At 51.4% G+C, this 15000-nt stretch overlaps 1 protein-coding gene across 1 annotated transcript in view; it reads left to right on the forward strand.

Moving 5' to 3' along the window:
* LOC126575236 (ankyrin repeat and BTB/POZ domain-containing protein 2) overlaps window positions 1-15000 on the forward strand; it is an 85704-nt gene that overhangs the window by 2099 nt on the left and 68605 nt on the right. The window contains exon 2 of the mRNA XM_050235825.1: window positions 250-966. The gene's annotated coding sequence lies outside the window, so the exon portion shown is untranslated. The remainder of the gene's footprint in view (window positions 1-249; window positions 967-15000) is intronic.

The raw sequence follows: 15000 nt of genomic DNA on the forward strand, positions 1-15000 counted from the left end.
ATCGTTTCGTTTGCCACCAGGGAAGATCTCGCACCAGGACGCGCTCTCGTCGGTACCGTACCGTACCGTTTCAGCACCGACAGCACTTTATGCATTGCGCAACACAGACACAGGCACCTGAACGAGAACAACGAGAACAGTGATCGTAGCAAGCTTGTTTGACATTTTCGTGGTGCCATCATCGCGTCGCGAGTGTCGAGTTTCGGTTTCACCGCCACCGCTAATCGATTTACTTCAATCTTCAAATAGTTCCACCGTCCCGGTGTCCTCTATAGGTGGCGCATGCACAGTCCGGATGCAGTGGTTGTGCAGTGGTGCAGCAGCAGCAGCAGCAGCAACAACATTCACTAAAGATCGCCGCGTGAGACCGCGTGAGGTGCTCGTTCGGGTAGCTCGTTCGCTGAACACAAGAAGTGCAGCGAAAAGCTGGTTCTTAGTCGAGTTTGTTGTTGTTTTTGTCCGCCGTGTCACGAGCCAGTGGTGCTAATCTAGATCTGGTCGGGCTGGCCAGTTGTGCAATACTCCTCCGGTGTTCGGTCTAGAGAGTGTCGAGTGTGAGAAGTTACGTTCAGTGCGTTCCGTTCCGTTCCGTTCCGTTCCGTTCCGTTAGGGTTTTTGGTGCCTGTCATAGGTCGTCGTGAGCGTATACAAAGTGTCTTTGGGCTTCTTCTTCTTCGCGTTGGTCAACATTTTATGATCCTTCGTTACGTTGTGTGATCCGAACGAGTGCGTGCGTGACCCAAGGAAACGCCCAAACAGTGTGCGAGTGTGTTTACGTGTTTGGTTGAACCATAATCCGCCCGGATCGTGTGTTGTGACAAGTGACGAACAGCAACCAGTCAACAAGCAGCCTTTCGGACCAGTTTTCGTGGTCGCCACTCGCCGCCCCTGGGACCACAAGGAACACGCAGCGCAACGGACGCGCAAGCTGATCGTCCGTTTGAGGTTTTTGATTTACTGTGAAAGGTAGGTGTCTTGATGCCATATTGCTTCTACTGCTTTTTTTTTTACTGCTTTAACTACCACCACGACCGCAACAGCATCGCAGAGCACTGGGCTGCCAATTTGCCAGACGTATTTTCTCTCATTTTAATGGACTGCTGCTGATGCTGTTTTTTGTGGTTGGCTGCCAATTGGTGTAGCAGAGCCTGCGCTGTGCTTTAGGAGCTCTAGCACCAGCCAGTCTGGTGCGTAAGGTGCCAACGAAACGGCGCACACGGAACGCGGGCTGGATATACGATCTAGCACCGGACCGGGCCAGTGACCGTTTGACGTAGAAACAGAAATTAGGCCAACAAACTCACACATTATTGGGTGTGGGGCCACGAGTGGTTCGCTATCTTGCATCTGCGTTACATAAAGTTTGCATCCCAAACAGCAGACCAAACGAAATCTGAAGGGTGGCCACAGGACTTCGGACCTCGTCAGATCGTGAGCAGCGCGTGAGATTAGGCGGGGCGGATTTAATGATGATTGGTGTTTTGAGCTAATTATCTTTATGCTCGCGGCCCACTACCAGCACCACCGACCTAAACTGGATTTATCGGCTGGTTTCTCGGTCCCTCCCGCCTGGTGTAAGATAATTGAAAATCGATAATTGGTCCGGGGCGCGAGGTGAGAACAGCTTCAAGCTTTCTGGCTCACTTCGACGGGAACGCGCTGAGTTCGATCGCCGATACCGTTTATCGTGTTGAACGGTGCCTCGGTAGTGTGAGATAAAGCAATTACACGAACATGAACCCCTTGATCGCCACGCCATTATGAGGTGGCCATTTTGAAGGAGGGTTTGTGGTGGTGCACTATGTGTGGCTCGATTGTCTGCACGACGACAGTTGTCCGTTGTCGCCGTGAATTGATGGAATAACAATAAAAGACAAAACACTTACCATCCATCTGATGGCCGCGCGCAGGATCAGATTGCACGACTGCGAAGACATTGGAGACATTGGAGGAGAGCCAGCCAGCCAGCCTGCCAGCTGGTCACTAAACTATGGGACATTTATTTTACTTTCGATAAACATCTCGCGCGAGCATGCGCGGTGTTATGGTGTGCCCAGAGAACTTATGATACTCATCGGGGATATCCAAACGAGGGGGGGGGGGGGAAGGCACAAAGATTGGAGACACTAGTGGTAGCGCTCGCTTTGCATCATCACAGAGACATACCAGGCACTTTGTTCCTCAGAGGGGTTCGTCGTTTATGACGCAAAGGCGCGCGCGGGCACGATTGTGGTGCCGATCGACAAGAAGATTTTACAGAAGAAAAGAAGCGCTGTCTAACGAGAACGTGGCGGCCGGGTAAAAGGTGGCGGAGGGAATGAAATGAATGGGATGGTCATTAGTTCGGATTGAATTATAGAACCGAAACCGGTAGCAGTCCATAAAGGCACCCATTCTGCTTCTTCTTCTTCTCCTGTTCCTCGTTAGTAGCTGTTAGTCTCTTCCGGCACATTTGGAGAAGGAGAGAAGCTAAGGTCCGTGTCTTTGGAGGGTATTTGGAGAAAGCCCTCTTTCTCTCTCTCTCTCTCTCTTCGGGGCAACTGGTGCTCGTAGGTGCTACTCGTCTTGATAGGATTAGGCTCACGTCCAAGTCCTCCCTAGTGCGTCTAGGGAAGCCCTGGACCGGGCGCGATCCGAGAGCAGCAACCGGATCGAGTACGATCGCGAAACGAAAGACACGAAAGGCGACAGAGGGCGATAGAGAAAGAGAGAAAGGAAGAGACAGGTCTGACGGCCTTACGGACTACGTCTACCTACCGGCCCTAGGACTGGATGGCTGACTGAAGAAGTGTTGAAGTGACACGATCAAGCGGCACGATCGAACCGAAATCGGCGATCGGCGTGCGAGCGCGTCATATGTAAACGAGCGGTAATCGGATTTCCCTTCCCGGCCACTTCAATTCCCACCGCGGAGGAATTCCACGGACCCCCAAGGGGATGATATTCTTGGCAGGAGCAGGAGAACGAAGTGGAAAGAATGTCATCTCGTGGAGACGGCCACGACGATGGACCATTTGATGTGTAGCGATGATGTGTCTGCATTCCCTTTTGCTAGCCAGCCAGACGTCTGCGTTATACGCAAAAAAACTAACCCCCTGTGTGCGTGCGTGCGAGTGTCTGATGCGTCCACGATCCTGAAGTACTAATTACGAAGAGCCCCGGCAGTCCGGTTTGGATGGTGATCGCGATGGAACGAATGGAGACCGCTCCGGCGATACTAAATCGAAAGCAAACGAGCAAAGTGGAGTTGGGTGGACTGGCGGACTGGACACTCCTAACGGTCACGGTATGGCCGTCTTTGGGGGGAGATGGAGAGAAATCAATGTTCGCTGCAGGTCAATTATAGTGTTTGCATGGCCACCACCACTACCATCACCGAAAAACCCGATTGCGTGCGTTTGCGACCAAGACCTGGACGACGACGACGTCTCCTTGAAGCTCATCCCGGTTCCACTGTCCCGGTGCTAGCCGGTTGCGTGTCCCGAAGCGAGTCGTCAGCTGCGACGTCGTGTCGAAACTCCAGCACATCTTTATGGCCACACTTTGGACGGGCCCCACCAGACACTCCACGGGGCTGTTGCTGAGGCAAATTAGACTCCCTACTCCCCTTCTCCTGTGTCACAGCTCACAGCTCAGGGTGCGTACCGGCACGCAACCCCTTTCCGCACCTCGATCCTCGGACTTACTAACCTTAATGCGCGACTGGATTAGCCGGGAGCGCCTCGATGCGATGACGACGACGATGGCGACGACGTTCGTTGCTATTAGCCTCCTTATCTAGGCGCAGCAGTAGAAGAAGGAGAATCTTGAACTGCTGCTCCAGCGGATGTGCGCGATTTTATGTGTGGCTCATCATCGCAACACGAGCGCCTGCGACATGCGTGTATGAGGCTCTTCAAGACGTCCTCCAACGACTGTGGAGAGAAGAAAGTAGGAAGGGGAGCACACAATTAGGCAGGGCCTTGGCCCGGGGCAAGGTGGAAGAGGTATTAAAAAGGTATTAAAATGGTGGCCGGGAATGCCCTCAACTGTGCGGTTCCCCTCCTCCCATCTAAACCGGGTCTCCTAACGTGAGATGAGGATTTGAGATGGCACATTTCTTGACGCGTCGCGATTGCATAATGTGCTGTACGAGTGAGAGGAAAGGTGCTACCAGTTCCAGAGGAACCAGAAATGGATCGCGAAAGGGGGCACGAAATGGTGGCCACATGGCAACCTCTGCAGCAAGTGTTGCTGCTACCGTGTTTAATGCGTAGCATTCCAATGGAGGTGCACCCGATGTTGTTATGTGCCAAGTCACGCTCAAACAACACCTCCCCTTCCCCCTGTGTAATTCGGGGACGTGAAAACGAGGAAGATAAGCCGTAGATTGTGTTCCTCGAGCACATTTCGATTCGGATTTGCCACTTCCACCAGCCGGAACAGGTGGTGCTAGCGGAGAGGAAGAGCTGGTGGTGGTGGCAAACAAATAGATACATTTTCCCATTAAGCAATCACGCACCGGGCATGGTGCGGGTTGGACAACAACACACGCCCCGGTTGCTACCGGTTTTGCGAGCGAGCAAGCAAACGCTGTGTAGCGGAAGAGTGTGCGCATCGCGTTGTTCCAGTTTTTTTTTTGCGGCAAGGTGAGGTGAGCTTGTTGGGGAAGAGTTTCACGGGGGGGGGGGGGGGCATAGGCACGCGATATGGCGTCTGCTGTCACGTAATGGTGCTGGCAGCGTGCGGTTGATGTACCCATCAGCAGCAGCATCATCATCATCATCATCATGATGCTCCTCATCATAACTGGGCGCCACCTCGTTCGGAGCCACCGTTCGTTCTCACTAACGCTCACTGACGGGGCTTTGGAGCTGAGGCTTGTCACGTGAAAAAGTTGAACTTGTTCCTTCCGATTGTGGCTCGTGACTGCGCTTTAGGTGGCAGACCTTAAGATTTATTGTCGATTTCTTAATCAAATAAATGCACAGTTGAGAAAAGATGAATGTATAGTAAATCTACATACACTCTGAAGTAAAATTTTGGTGATTTCCAATAAAAAAAATGCTCCACAAGATATTTTTAGAGAGTTAGTGTCGTATAGACAAAGAAAAGTTAGGGTTCAACACAGTTAGATCAGGAGAATATAGCGAATACAATAACTTATACCCGTTATATGGTTTGGAAGCATTAGCCATGATCTGGCGGCGTGTATTGCCGCATTTTCGGTGCCTAAATAGCCGTTGACTTGATCTCTATGCTCGTCTTTTATACATAAAAGCAAATTAATGATTTATTGATGGAAGTGGCCTGTTTTCTATGGTTGAAGTACATTGACGAAGATTTTACTTTCACCAGATGAAAGACGTCCTCTTTTCGTTAACTATGACAATCCCAGGAAAAATATATTCTTTTTGTTGCCTTTAAAAAATGATTTCATAGATGGATTTGAAGTGCTCCATTTGACTTTTGATCTTTTGAAGGAAAACAAACCTGTTTCACTTGCCTTTTAAACCTCTGCAATGCCTCTTCTAATTGAGAATCAAAGAAAACAAATGGTTCATTACCAAATAACTGAAATTATTCTTTGTGCGCATTTGTTTGTGGTCCTCTGTAGCGTTTAATATCTTGCACATTAATGATGATATTCACGTTCTCTTCTCTTTGATTGATTGATCTTACGCTTGTTTATAGACAGATGTCAGATGAACAAAATGATATATTTTTAAAATTAATCCGTCACGTACCTCGTTGCTCTAAATACCTGTCTTCCCAGTCGATGAAAGATTCAAACGCTAAAATGTATAACAGTCGCTACAGTTTGCATCGTGCAACAGGTACAGGTACAAGAATGTTGTTTCAATCCTACGCGCAATGCAGCAGCTAACTGTATTTACGTTCTAAGTAACAACCCTTTTATGACAGCATCCGATCATCCAGCCATCAGCAGTAATAGCTCTATCTACGCGCACGGAACGCTACTTGAGCGCGCGTTGACATTCATTGCTTTCGCCCGTAAATTGGCTAATACTTATTTATAGCTACGATCTCCCGGAGGAAAGAGGCGGGGAATGTCTGAAATTAGCATCTTCAGGGCCAGAGCCACACCATCTCGGGGTAAAGTGCGAGATGATTCATATCGCCCATGTACAGGACTAGCACCGCTGCACCCTTCAAGCTGACGAGAAAGGCCCATCATCAGGGCTCCATCGTCTCGCGCACCTCTCATCAACACACACTGCACAAGGAGCACTCACCTTACCTTCCTGCTGCTGCACATATACAGCCAATTGGAAACCCCTCTCCCGACTCTATCTGGTGTTCTCCTGGCATCCTCCACCCCACACAGACGGCCATATTCAACGCCATCAAACAAATAAACGAGGTGATTAAGTTTTAAGCCGACCATTCACGGCATTTCCCCCTGGTTAGGAGTTACATTGTACCGAGCGATAGGCGATCCTCTGCCGGGCGGGAATAGCGGATGTCAAGAGCTGCACACGGGCTCTTGGGCTCATTTGCTGAGAGGGCGGGTGTGCCTTAGCGCCCTAGCGGTGCAATTGCAATCGTCCAGCAAGACGGAGGACCGAACGGTTCTTCTGCTCCCTACCAGACATTGTATCGGACCGTATCCTGATCTTGGATCGCAACGGCGCAACCGTGACACGCGCGCGTCCCGCAACATTTACTTTCAATCGCTGCATCTTCGAGCGGAGCTTCCAGGGAGATCCACTCGCAGAACTAGAGAGCGAGAGAGAGAGACAGTGAATGCAACATTGTGGCCACAAGCTCCGGAAGGCCGATGGATTTGAATTAATCAAGCATCGGACGCTTACGACGCGCGCGTTCGTCCCATGAAGCAGCTCCAGTGTCTTCTCCCGGCAACCGTGGCGGTGGATCGAGAGCGAACTGAATATTTATGCGACCATAATCTCCCCTTTTCGTGATCTTGATCTTGATAGATGGTCCATCGGGGTGTGGGACAAGCGAAACTATCATATCGGCCGCTTGTTCGACCGCATTATGATTTAAGACCCCAAAATCCTTAAATGGCGCAACGAAAGTCTCAGGGACGAACAACAACAACAACAGGAGGAAAGGATTCCCATCCCATTCCGCCCAAACTAAAGCGTTCAAACTCTAAAGTCTAATGTTCGCTTGTGATCATTAATCAAACTCCCACAGACTGCCGGTTTGTAGTGCGCTGAAGTCTGTACGTCTCGCGTCCTCGCGTGTCCCCGCTGATGAACAATTCGTAGAGGGATTAGACATTTTAATAGATTCTCGAATGTTTAATCACATTAACAAGCTTGTGGACTTTAGTGGACTCTAGTGGCGAGTGAGGTAAGGACACGAGCATAATGAACTGTGGCCGGGGGTTTAAACCGTTCACCCCCACACCCTTCTGCTACCTCTGTGTGTTGTCTCCAGGAGCGCTTTAGTTGATCTTGATGTTGTTGCTGCTCATCTCCTACGTTTTCCCATACTTCATGCATCTAGAGCCAACGCTTTTATGAGAATAAATTGACTCGATTGATGGCAATGATGAACATATCCCCCCCTTCCGGCCGCCTCCGAGGATGTGCCCCGTTTCCCTTTGGAATGCCGTCAGTGTCGTGCGCGCGTCTTCGGTTGCCTTCTCTTTTCATTACTGCCGGCGATCGCAGCGCATTACTCACTCACTGGAGCAGCAGCAGCAGCAGCAACAGAAGAAGGAGAAGGATTGCAGCAGAAAAGCGAACAGCGAACGGCGAAGGAGAACGCTAAAGCGAACATTCGAAAAAGGCTGTGCACTCTCGGTTGGTCGGAGCGATAAAAAAAAGTAATTCCCAAGTCAAAGACTTATCCGTCTCTCCGGTGGGTTTGCGTATGAGCATTGCACGCACCACGAGGATGCAACATTGGCAGCAGCAGCAGCAGCAAAAAAAAAGCCAAGCCCGGAATCACGGAATTGCGCGGCACGCAGAAGCGAATGTTTGGAATTCTTCGGCCACGGTCCCATCTGGCGAAGCATCTCGCGCTCCTCGTTGCGCTGTGCCGCGCTGCTCTGGCTGATATTTCAATTCTTGCTTGAATCCAAAAGCTACCTCGGGCTGTCACTGGCCGGTGGATGCAACCGACCGTACCGGAACGTATCGTCTCGTCATCGGATGCGTTTGATTGATAAATCAAAAGGGACTTCTCGGTTGATTTGTCGCTCCGTCTGGGGCGCTCCGGGACTGTGGGCTTTAATTGCTTGCATATCCCCCTCTTCCCCCTCTCCATCCATCCATCCAGTGAAATCCATCCAAGCGATGGACGCGCACCAAACGCGTTCGCGCGTATCGCGATCGCAGTCCGCCCGTCCGTCGCCCTTTTCCGTTATCAGCGATAAATTAATCTTCGACGACGAAGACGCCGCCAACGCGTCGTAAAAGTGCAGAAGGACAGAGGCATGGGAGTGGTAATGGGGTGGAGGAGAGAGCATATATGTATGCGTGCGTGCGAGTTGTGCGCTGATCGTGCACACGCAGCAGCATACCAATCGAGCGATCTACGATCTGCGATGAAACGGTTTTGGTTTCCTAGTGGAGCGTTAAGCCAAGAATCTGGGCTCTGGAGTTCCTCCAGTTGGATTCCAACGATCGAGGCTTCGATCACTTTGCTCTTGATGGAGCCGTGAATGTGTGTTTGAGTGTGGATGGTGTAGCGTTTATGATAATGTAATAAAAAATTAAGGAAATCAAATCTTGACCACAAATCCTCGGACATCATCCACGCCGGTGTGCCGGTGTGTGGATCTAATGGATCTAATGGTTTGAGATGGTTTATGGTTCTCATCTCCTCTCGTAACCATATTTACATCCCCCTTCTCCTCGCCCGCTCCATGCCCGGGGAGCGTTCTCTAGTGTTTTTGTATTCAATTTCGATCGCTTAATCGGATAAGATGTTGCTGCCCTCGCCGACGACGTGTGTATGGCTGTGTGAGAGATAGAAGTGCGTTGGCATCACCACTCCCGAAGGGAGACCCTTAGAGTAATCAACTGGATCTCTCTTTCCCTCGCAGCCCGCCAATGTTTCTGCGTCTCCCTGCCCTTGGTGCCCTTGAATGCTGCTCAGCGTTCCCTTTTTGGTGTTGGAATCGCATCCAATGCTGGCTGGCTGGCTTAATGCTGGCTACAACGGAGCTAGAGAGTTTCTTGAACTGGACGTGCGTTCCAATCCCCCCCCCCCATCTTTTGCTGGACATCCTCTGGTCTCGTCTTCTTGCTGGACTGAATCTTAGGTTAACTTAGGCTGGAAAGCAGATTGTAATCTCTTTTTAATTATGGAACCAACACATACTCACGCACACTGGCTGGTGGTTGAGTGTCTGTGCGTTCGTGGCGACGCCGCCTTTTAAATGCAACAAATTGTTCTTCAACTTCCGTCGAGCTAAAGTCGATAGAAGTAGCAGCAATCAAGCACTAGAGGTCCGCGCGATTTGGCCAATAATGATGAGCAAACGTAAAGGAGGGGGGGGGGCAAAACGTCACTCACACCGACACCGGCCCGTCTTTGCAAATTTGCATAAGTCTCTCCTTCGGAGACGTTCTGTTGGACGTTCTTTCCGTTGCATTTTCATGGAGCGCCGCTTGAGTGCACTAACGATCGAGTGAGTGCGTCGCGGCGACGATCGCGGTGCGCTCGCAGGAATTGGGTGCAGAACCAGTTCATAGGAGTGCGCCAGCACCACCAGCGATATGCACCACCGGATCCCAGGGCAGAAAGGGAGCAGAAGGCGGAGACGAAGACCTCGGGAGACCCTCACAGGGGCTGGAGCTTCTATGATAAATACCAGTTTAAAGGGTTCTAGCGTGCTGCAACACTAAGTGAGTTGTGTGTTTGCGAACCCATGCTACTAAGGCTGATGGCGGAGCGAGCGATCAGTCCGGGAGGGAGAGAGAGAGAGGGAGAACACAGAACATAACATGCGCAGGCACCGCAACATGGCGATAGCCAGTAGTTCTGACGGGAGTGATAAATTGTGAAAATTTACATGCCCAACCCCCATCACCACCACCACCACCACCACCACCATCATGCGCTTGGTTCTTCTGTTCTGTTGTGAAAGCATTCGGTGCGCTGGACTACAAATTGGAAGGCCAGACACCAGACGGCGGCGCTCAAACAGGAAGTTGAAGATCGTGGCGTCTATTCCTGTCCGGTTCTCGGGTTTTCTCGTTTTTTTTCTGCCATGAAACATGCCCATGAGGTGGCGTGTCGCATGATGGACTCTCGCTGCATTTGTGCATAACTTCTGCCATCGGACAATGGTGCATCATTGTTCATCACCACCATCACCACCCTCACCATTTGCTCATGCTGTGCAAACAAAGTTATGCTCCTCGATGTTAGTGTTTTTTTTATTGCGATTTCTAATACCAAACCATTTCTCATCGGCTTGGTGAACGCTGTCTTGTCCTCTGTGCCAGCAATGTGACATAGTTTATGCTATGACTATGCTTGAAATCAATACTAGTCTGTCAAGGTATCGTTTACCCCCGGCGCGGGCTGTTGGTACTGCACACACACTTCTGGGTGGCGTCGTCGATCAGCCAGCGCGCGCTGGAGAGCCATTACAATCGATCAGGCAGGGCATTTGGCATCAAATGGCATTAGGTGGTGGCGGACCTTAAACCTCCTTCTCTACTGCCGTAGGAGAGGTGTTTTGGAAAGTAAAAGTAGTGCCAAAGAGCAAGCCGGTGGCCCATTAATGCCTTCTGCTGCTGCTACTGGAGCATCGAGCTTCGAGCTAAATATGTAGAGCAGTCATCTTAAGACGTGATCTGCGCGATCTGCCCCTCGGTTGCCACTCCTCGGCTGACGGTGATGGTGCTAATGTAGTTTTTTCCCTTAATGGCGCTCGCTTCGCTCGTCCAAAAACGGGACCGACGGTGCCCGATCCAGCCATGCCATGCGATGCTGTTGTGAGCTTTTATGGCAGTATAATCATCCGCGTGAGTGAAAGTGTGCAGAAGGAGGAACAGGTCCTGGTTGCTCGCATCACCTCACCATGTGCTGTAAAATCAATCGAACTGCAGCTCCGGTATGCAACACAGCTGTGAGTCGCGTTTTTAGCATTGATTTCGGGATTAATTGGAATTGGGATTTTAGTGCTTGTTTTTTTTTTGTTCTTTTAAAATTATTGCAACGTACAAATATTTTTTTTTTCGGGGCCATCGCCCAAATGAATTCAAGACATAAAATATTTTCCCCAGCATCTTTCGATGGAACTTTCATATCATCCAGCCCTCAGTTTCAGTCAATTAGTCTTGGGTGTAGCTTCAACAGGCGGAAAAAAAATCATCGAGTTGCATAGATTGGCATTCCCCCGGGATAAAACCTGCTGGTATTAATGTCCCCGATTGCGACTTGCACAACGCGGAACCACTGCCACCACTGGCAGGCAAAAAAGCTCTCCTCAAACCCAACAGACAGTGCCTGGCTGCATAGTGGACCACTCCAAGCGAGGACTTTCTTTTTTATTTATTTACAGCCCGCGGTCGGTGTGAAACTTTCGATTGCTCGCTTGTCCCGCGAAGGCTTTTATGCTTATGCTTCCCTCCTGAAGGCACCTGAAGGCAGAAGTTGCAGAATCCTCCACTCGCAGTCGCTCTCACCTCAGCGTAGGCTCTGGACTCATTTGCGTATCGATCTTCCATCAACGTTTCCAACGAGCGCCAACCAGTTCCGCCTGACCGGGCTGAGCTCGCTGAGGTGTTTGGTTTGGGGCTGGAATGGCGTCTGCCGTCGTTGGTGTGTAGTGAATCGTCACTCGTCTGCTTGACATCCAACGTACACACATTCACGGGTTTGAATCAGGTCGACCAAAACGAAAGCTGGTCACCACCACCAGCAGCAGCAACGGTAGTAAGGAATAGGAAGAGGACTCGCGCCGTGGAACACCTCGACACAAATCATATCACTTCGGTGATCGCATCTGGTACCTGGACGAGCGAAAGGGTTGCCGCAATGCCAATGGCCCCATTAGACCGGGCGAGAGGTCACGGTCCGCGACATCTCCAGATCGTATTTGACATCGCGAACGCGCGTGTGTGCGTGGGTCGATAAGAACCGTCGAGCAACCTGTCCGCCGTCCATTGATCGCGGCAGGATCCTCACAGCTAATGATTATCTCATTAAGAGTAAAAGGCGAGTAGTGGGAGCATCGTTTACGTGTTTACGCTCATTTGTTGGCCGCTCCTACGCAACGAGAAGGACCATAAAACCCAAGCCCATCATCTGTGACGACTTCAAGTTTCAAATTCGCGTTTGGCGTTCCCGATCAGTTGAGGACACGACGCGATGGTGGTACAGGAGTACAGGAAATGGACGCATTTATGAACGGAAGGGATTTTAATTAAGAATTCGTTTTGGTCGCTCGGATGATCGCAGCCCACGATGTGATGTGTTTGGAATTTCGTTTGGAGAATCTCTCTCTCTCTCACTGTGGCTGTATTTGGGCATACCGTGGGATGATCTGATTTACTTCCCGACGTAAACATTGGGAAGTTCGATAGATTATCTCGCGTGGAATGGGGTGTCTGATAAACTAATCAATGCGTGTGATGTTTCTGTATGGGAGAATTTGACTTGCTTTAGAGCACAGTCCCCTGGTGAGTCACCAGCTTCATCGTCTACATGGATCCTAAGATGTCCAAGATACCAAGCAGAAGCCCCAAGACGTCGAATCCTCACATTCGTTATCGTAACCCTGCCATGCCTTGTCAGCACTGCGACGCACGCACGCAAAAGATGATGTCTGGCCCGTCCATAGATGGTAACAGGCAGCAAACGGGCGGCATCGTACATCGTACAACCAGCCAACACGGTGGCCAGCCGGTGGCCTGAGCGCAAAATTGGCGTACGTCGGTTTCGGTACTCCGGTACGGCTCCAAAATTCGGTCACCAAAATAGCCATCAACGATGGTGAGCACCATTTTTGGCAGCCAACTGGAGCCGGGCTGTGCAACGCAAGACAACGTGTGTACAGGCCCCAGATACTGGAGCAATAAAGTTAAAAAGCTCCACGATCGATCGGTGGAATCGCGCGATCGCTTCCGTTGGGTGCTTTGTGCTTGTCGAAGGTTCCAACCCCCAAAGTCCTTACGTCCGTCCAAGGGGGAGGGGGCGAGCTTGAGTGTAGCAGCATAGATATGCACTGACCTCCTGCCCCTAAGGCACCACCACGGGGATCGTTGTGTAGCACCTAGCGAGGAGAAGCTGAACTCTGCGGTGCGCGCACGCTGGTCCCCCTTGTAGCCTTTGCTTTGCTGCTTTCTTTCCCTTATGGAGCTGTGTTTGTTTTGTGTGTCCAAACTACCTCCCTCCGGCGCCCTCACCGGACGAACTCTGGCGACTCCTTTTACAGAACTCGCCAACATCGGTGCGAGAGCGAAGAAGAACGCAAACGCGCACGACGCTTCTCTGCTGCGCTCCGGATCTGCTTCACGCCGAAGATGGGCGAAAAGGCAAAAAGGCGAACGAATCCACGTCCACTGTTGTGGGGGGCCAGGGGGACCAACCGATTATTCATGCTGCCGGTCCGATACACAAACATTCATCCAGGGCAGTGACGATGCAGAGCTTCTGCGTCGCATACCGGTTCCCGGGGGGGGGCGGGGGCAGGGGAAGGCAGTTGAGTTCTGGTTGAGCCGCGCAAAGGGAAGGCGATGCGGTGCGTTGACCGTCCAAAGGCCACAACCGTTTGCTGTACGTTCGTTCGCTCGCTCGTGCCAACCACGTGCCTCGGTGGCATCACCGCCATCCTTTGGCCTGGTCGTCGTCGTCGTTGAGGTTGGACATTGTCAGGGCGAAACGACGACGCCCACACCTTTACGCCCTGGACACCGCCGCCGCCGCCGCCGCCGTCTCGCGCAATGATAACAATTTTTACTCCGAGATCACCGCTCGAGGGTGATCGGATTCGCTGGAGGTTTATGACTCCGGAGCCTCCGGGCAGTGACCGAGCAGAATGGCTATCTCGGCTTCACCGGGACCGGGACCGGGACCGGGCGGAGGGCTAATGTGCGTTCCGAGCGTATCGAACGCCCTGCCATTCTGGCAGCAGATAGCGGTGGCGTGGTCGGAATGTGGTCGGTGCTTTGTCAACGAACATGGCGAGTTTAGACAAGGAAGGTCCGTAGATATGCTAGAATAGGAATAAGGAGAGAATGAAACACCGAAAATGTATTTCAACGAAATGTCACAAATGCCTCTACATAGGGGCCCAGCATTCGGTATCTAAGCCGTATCCATGGTCCCGTTTCCACGGCCCATCCGGAAGTGCTTTGGCGGAAAAAGGGGTAATTAAACGCTGACGCTACACTATCACCGCTCCGGGCTGGGCTGGGCTGGGTCTACTATTAAGTTCACCCTCATACCGATCGTGCGCAGCTGCCAAGAGCTGGCAATTGTTTTCCCTGATCGGTGTGCTCAGTTAGCCATGTGAAAGTATGAAACCTATCACGGACCTATCACGGACCCTGGGTCCATAGATAGAAGGCATTCTGGTCGAGGAGCCCTCGGTAAGCCGTGCGGTAAATGCAAGACTCTCTCTCTTCCTGTTGCCATTCCTTCTCGCACTGCCTCTCCCGAGGGAGGTGTTTTATTCAATTATGCATCGGATGGCGACGGCGCAGACACGACGAAGACGAGTGGCACCGACCGAGCAGCACCGAGCACCGAGTATCCACTGGTGTTCTAAAGACTCCACTCCACTTGCAGCGAGAAGGGGCCTCGAGGTGGGAAAACAGATTTCCTGGTCCCGGGTCCAGCCATGGGCTGCAAAAGAGGTGGAGACCGTTTGAGGCACACAATGCGTTGTGCGAAGCGCTTAACATAACTGTGCTGTGCAAATAATAGTAGACATTTGAAACCATGAGCCAACCACCGTCCCGTCCCGCCCTGCACTTGAGCTCAGATTGGACTGGAGTCCGAACCGTCCTGAGACTGGAAGGGGTGCTGCTGGTCAAGGTAATTCTATGCCTTCGATACTTC

The sequence above is a fragment of the Anopheles aquasalis genome, chromosome 3 (genome assembly GCF_943734665.1).
Source record: "Anopheles aquasalis chromosome 3, idAnoAquaMG_Q_19, whole genome shotgun sequence".
NCBI classification, from domain to species: Eukaryota; Metazoa; Arthropoda; class Insecta; order Diptera; family Culicidae; genus Anopheles; species Anopheles aquasalis.